This window comes from Chiloscyllium plagiosum, chromosome 42, assembly GCF_004010195.1.
Source record: "Chiloscyllium plagiosum isolate BGI_BamShark_2017 chromosome 42, ASM401019v2, whole genome shotgun sequence".
Taxonomy (NCBI): domain Eukaryota; kingdom Metazoa; phylum Chordata; class Chondrichthyes; order Orectolobiformes; family Hemiscylliidae; genus Chiloscyllium; species Chiloscyllium plagiosum.
The window spans coordinates 14942300-14948097 of NC_057751.1; the positions used below are offsets into that span (position 1 = coordinate 14942300).

The following is a 5798-nucleotide window of genomic DNA, read 5'->3' on the forward strand; positions in this document are numbered from 1 at the left end:
ATGACACCAGGTTTATTTGAAATCACAAATACATTGATTGCTAATTTGGCTTCTTTGTTTCATAGCAGAACGCAACATCTGAGTAAGAAGAGAATAAAGAATATCCTTTTTTGTTTCCGGTTGCAGCATGATCTCTGTAGACCAATGGTGTGGATCTTGTCAGGCACGCACTGTCCAGATCATGCAGGTGGCCGAAGACCTTCCACACTTTCATCATTGGTATGGTAATTATTCTCACACTTCACTAGATTAGATTTCCTCCAGTGGAAACAGGCCCTTTGGCCTAACAAGTCCATGCTGACCCTCTGAAGGACAACCCACCCAGACCAATTCCCCTACTTTCCCCTGACTAATGCACCTAACACTATGGGGCAATTGAGCATGGCCAATTCACCTGACCTGCACATCTTTGGATTGTGGGAGGAAACCAGAGTACCTGGAGGAAACCCACAATTGTGGTGACTTCAACTGTCAAACGGTAATGTTTTAGCCAGGTGGCGTACAGTGCAGGGAGGTACAACCGGACATTAAAGGCCAACCATGTTGAGCCTGGCCCTGTTTATACTTGGGAGATTGTGAGTCAGGGTTAACGAGCTCCTCAATCAATCTAGTAACTGAATAGATTTTGCAACAGTCAGGTATCTAAGCATTATTTCCTCCTGTAATAATAATGTTGGCCTGGTAGTTTGAAATTAGTAGGAGATACATGACAGGCCTCACACTGAACACATTTACAAACATTAAGAATCTACCTTAGGCCAAGCCTTTGCTGCCTGGAAATGGTTGGGTGAGCAGAAGAGTGTCGATTCAGATAATCCGGGTGAGTTTACCTCTTCTGAGTTAGTTTAAATACCAGTTAGATTGGGATTAAATCAGGTAACCCAGGTAACCAGAGCCACAGCAGTAATTTCGCTCCTGCAGGGAGTTTGGTTGGCCTTCATTCGTTGGGATCAAAAACAGAAATTACGGGGAAAAAAATCAGCGCCTCTGGCAGCATCTGTGGAGAGAAATTAGAGTTAACATTTCGGGTCCAGTGACCCTTCCTCGAATAATTCTCTGATTTCTCTCCACAAATGCAACCAGACCTGCTGAGTTTTTCCAGCAATTTTTGTTCTGATTCTCGCACCCACATTTTGTTCTGATTTTATTTAGTTAATCGGGATGATTTTAGCTTGCCGGATTTGGTGGAAACAGACCAGATTAGTTGAATAATTAACCCGGATTTGTTAATATAGACTATTTTAGTTAGCTCGAGTTGTTTGATGTGAACCGGGTTAGTTTAGGCTGGCCAGTAAGTTTAACCCGGATTAGTTTCGTTTGCTAGCGTGCGTTTACCATGTGATGACATTTCCTCGGGCAGGAACCCGGAAGTTGAGTTTGGGGAGAATTACAAACATTCCGGGGGCAATTCGAGGAGGGCAGCAGAACCGATCAGAGGCACCACCTTGGAAAAGGATCAAATCCAAACCCTCTGTTCCGAAGCTGCCAGAAAAAGCGAAGCAGACACACAGAAAGACCTGAGCCCGCAGCGTGCTTAGGGTAAGCGACCCTTTCATTTCCCCCACCTCACTTTGCACTTTCCTCTTTTCCCAGGATTGGACTAAGTCTCCACTTCATCCCTGGTTTACTGTAAATCACTGCGGAGAAAATCACCGCCTACTGTGTATGCACAAGGGAAAACGGTCAAAGGGCTTATTGGTTTGTTTTGATTTCAAATTCAGCGTATCCAGAGGGAAGGTTCACAGGAAGTGACAGTGAACTTTTTCACTCTGTCAATGTGTCCTGTCTGAGTCAGCCAGTGATTCCCAGAATCAGAGTCTGCAGTGTGGCCATACCTCTTAGCCTGCCAGTGGGTTCCTATTTGTCAGTGTCTCAGCCTGCCAGTGGGTTTCCCCCTCTGTCAGCCTGCCAGTGGTCCCTGAGTCTCCCATTTGCCAGTGTCACCCTATTTGTCAATGTCTCACTCTGCAAATCTGTCTGTGTCTGCTAGTGTTGCTGTGTCTCAGTCTACTAGTATGCCTTTCTATCTTATTCTGTTACTCTGCCCTTGTCTCTCAGTCTGCAAATACGTCTTGACATCGCTGATTGCCAATGCATTCCTGTTTGTCAGTCTGATATCAGGCAGTCACAGTTTAGAGAATAGACAATAGGTGCAGGAGAAGGCCATTCTACCCTTCGAGTCAGCACCACCATTCATTATGATCATGGCTGATCATCCTCAATCAGTATCTTATTCCTGCCTTATCCCCATAACCCTTTCAAGAAAAAGAAGGAAGCATTTGTCAGGTATACACAACAGAGATGGAGTGAATCCTTAGAGTATCAAGGATCCTTAAGAACTCTATCCAACTCTTTCTTGAAAGTATCCAGAGACTTGGCCTCCACAGCCTTCTGTGGGAGAGCATTCCACACACCCACCAGTCTCTGGGTGAAGATGTTTCTCCTCAACTCTGTTCTAAATGGCCTATCCCTTATTTTTAAACTGTGTCCTCTGGTTTGGCACTCACCCATCAGCGGAAACATGCTTCCTGCCTCCAGAGTGTCCAATCCATTAATAATCTTATACATCTCAATCAGATCCCCTCTCAGCCTTCTAAACTCAAAGGTATACAAGCCCAGTCGCTCCAATCTTTCAACGTAAGATAGTCCCGCCATTCTGGGAATTGACCTCATGAACCTACGCTGCACTCCCTCAATAGCCAGAATGTCTTTCCTCAAATTTGGAGAAGGTATTGTTACAACCAAGGCTATGGGCACTGTCAATGTTCCAATAATAGTGCTAAGCACTTGTGTTTTGGAATTAACTGTTCCAGTCCAGCTGCTACACTGACGACATGGAAAGTTGTCCAGGTAGGTCTTGTGCACTAAAAGCAAAACAAACCCACCTTGGTCAATTGCCACCACCCCCAACCCTCATAAGCGTCTGCTCAATCTTTAACAAATTGATGGAATGTGTCATCGGTTGTCATAGCTATTGGCAGGGAAAGCTAACAGTGCATTAGTAGTTATTTGAAATTATAAAACATTGCAAAAATTACATTTTTTAAAAAGGCTGAAGATGGATGTTTGCAGGTAAAGGGTCAGCTGGAAAATGGGAAGCCTTCAAAAATAAGGTAATGAAAGTATAGAAACAGTATGTTCCTGTTAGGGTGAAAGGCAAGGCTGGTAGGTATAGGGAATGCGGGAAGACAAGAAAAATTGAAGTATTGGTCAAGAAAAAGAAGGAAGCATTTGTCAGGTATACACAACAGAGATGGAGTGAATCCTTAGAGTGTCAAAGCAATAGGAGTATACTTAAGCGGAAAATCAGGAAGGCAAAAAGGGTCACGATTTATCTTTGGCAAATAGGGTTAAGAGAATCCAAAGGGATTTTATAAATATGTGAAGGACAAAAGGGTAACTAGAGAGAGAATAGGGCCCCTCAAAGATCAGCTCGGCAGCCTGTGTGTGGAACCACAGAAGATTGGGGAGATACTGAATGAGTGTTTTGCATCAGTGTTGACTGTGGAAAAAGACATGGTAGATATAGAATGTAGGGAAATAGATGGTGACATCTTGAAAAGTAAAGATGCTGGTTGTCTTAAAGTGCATAAGGGTGGATAAATTCCCAGGACCTGATCAGGTGTACCCTCGAATCTTGTGGTAAGCCAGGGAAGTGTTTGCTGGGCTTATTGCTGAGATATTTGTATCATCAATAGTCACAGGTGAGGTGTGGGAAGACTGGAAGTTGGCTAATGTCGTGCCACTATTTCAGAAAGTTAGCAAGGAAAAGCCAGGGAACTATAGACCGGTGAGCCTGACATCGGTGGTTGGCAAATTGATGGAGGGAATCCTGAGGAACAGGATTTACATATATTTGGAAAGGCAAGGACTGATAAGGAATAGTCAACATGGCTTTGTGTGTGGGAAATCATGTCTCACTAATTTGATTGTTACTTCTTCAGTCCTCTTTGTGTTTTATTTCATGAGGGCTGAGCGGTGGATGTGATCTCTATGGACTTCAGTAAGACATTTGACAAGGTTCCTCATGGCAGACTGGTTAGCAAGGTTAGATCTCATGGGATACAGGGAGAATTATCAGTTTAGATACAGAACTGGCTTGAAGGTAGAAGGTGGTGGTGTGGAGTTGCAAAGGTGGTGGTATATGAATAGGAAAGGTTTGGAGGGATATGGGCCAGGTGCTGGCAAACGGGACTAGATTAATTTAGGATATCTGGTTGGCATGGACGAGTTGGACAGAAGGGTCTATTTCCATGCTGTATATCTCTATGATTCAGTGACCACATGGCCATATTTAAAGTAACGAACAAGAGAACATAATAAAAAATCTTTTTGCAATAACTGTTTAGGGTTTGAAATGGACAGTCTTAGGGTCTGGTATAAACAGAATCGATAGTTTTCTTCATAAGAGAATGAGATAGTTACTTGGACAAAATATTTGAGGACTATTGTTAAGGAACGGGGAATAGGAGTAACTGGATTTTCAAAAGAGCTGGCACAAACTTGAGCTGAATGGCTGTGCTACACTCTTCAGTGATTCAATGACAGTGCTGTTGAATGGCATGTCCTCACCAATAATCAATCTTCTTGCCAATGTTTCATTAGGATTCCACCAGGGCCATTTGGCTCCAGTTCACATTGCCGCCTTGCTCGAAATGTGCACATGGATTGAAATCAAAAGTGAATTTGAGAATGACTGCTCCTGACATTAAGGCAGCATATGACTGACATTGCATCAAGGAAACCTTCCAAAATAGAAGTTAACGGAACATTCTCCATTCGTTGATGTCCTACCTGGCACACAGAAGTATTATTGTATTTTTACCTTTTTTTTTAATTTCACTCCCACACTACTGCCAAACAGCGGTCGTACTTATTTTTCTCCAGCATCCATGTTGTGTGTGTGCAGGTGGAGGGAGAAGTACTGTTATATTTGTTGGAGCCAATTATCTTTGTTCGAGGACATCATTGAAGAAGCTCCTTGCTGGAGTCCTTCCCAGGGCTATGCTACAGGGTAGATATTTTCTAAATAACTGTTGATACATATAGGGGAGCTGACGGCCTAATGGTATTATTGATAGATTATTAATTCAGAGACACAGACAATGTTTTCAAAACTTGGATTTGAATCCCACCAAGGTAGATGGTGGAATTTGCATTCAATAAAACTTTGGAATTAGAAGTCTAATGATGACTGTGAAAGCATTGTTAATTGTCTGAAAGATCCCATCTGGTTCACTAATGTCCTTGAGGGAGGGAAACTGCCATCTTGTGCGGGTTTGCTCCGGTTTCCTCCCACAGTCCAAAGATATGTAGGTTAGTTGGATTAGCCATGCTAATTTGCCCATCGTGTTAGGTGCATTAGTCAGACAGAAATGGGTATGGGTGAGGTTACTCTTTGGAGGGTCGGTGTGAACTTGTTGGCCGAAGGGCCTATTTCCACACTGTAAGTAATCTCATCTAATTGCTGTCTTTACCTGGTCTGAACTAAATGTGACTCCAGACCCACAGCAATGCGATTGACTCTTAACTGACCCGAATGAATGTAATGAACCAGACTTTATAAAAAATCTTAAAGTAAGGGAACACTTAGGAAGCAGCGATCATAATTTGGTAGAGTTCAGTCTGCAGTTTGAAAGAGAGAAGGCAAAATCGGATGTAATGGTGTTACAGTTAAATAAAGGTAACTATGAGGGCATGAGAGAGGAACTGACGAAAATAGACTGGAAGCAGAGCCTAGCTGGGAAGACAGTAGAGCAAAAATGGCGGGAGTTTGTGGATAAAATTGAGGACACAGT

The 5798-nt window shown here is 43.0% G+C and overlaps 1 protein-coding gene across 4 annotated transcripts in view; it reads left to right on the plus strand.

Annotated features, from left to right (window-relative positions):
- The first annotated feature begins 446 nt into the window (after positions 1–446).
- ikbkb (inhibitor of nuclear factor kappa B kinase subunit beta) overlaps positions 447–5798 on the plus strand; it is an 81383-nt gene continuing 76031 nt past the window's right edge. For 2 of the 4 annotated variants that reach the window (XM_043681570.1, XM_043681573.1), the window contains exon 1: positions 1342–1539. The gene's annotated coding sequence lies outside the window, so the exon portion shown is untranslated. Of the gene's footprint in view, positions 821–1341; positions 1540–4605; positions 4808–5798 lie in introns of those variants that run through there. The other 2 variants (XM_043681571.1, XM_043681572.1) reach the window with 2 other exon arrangements.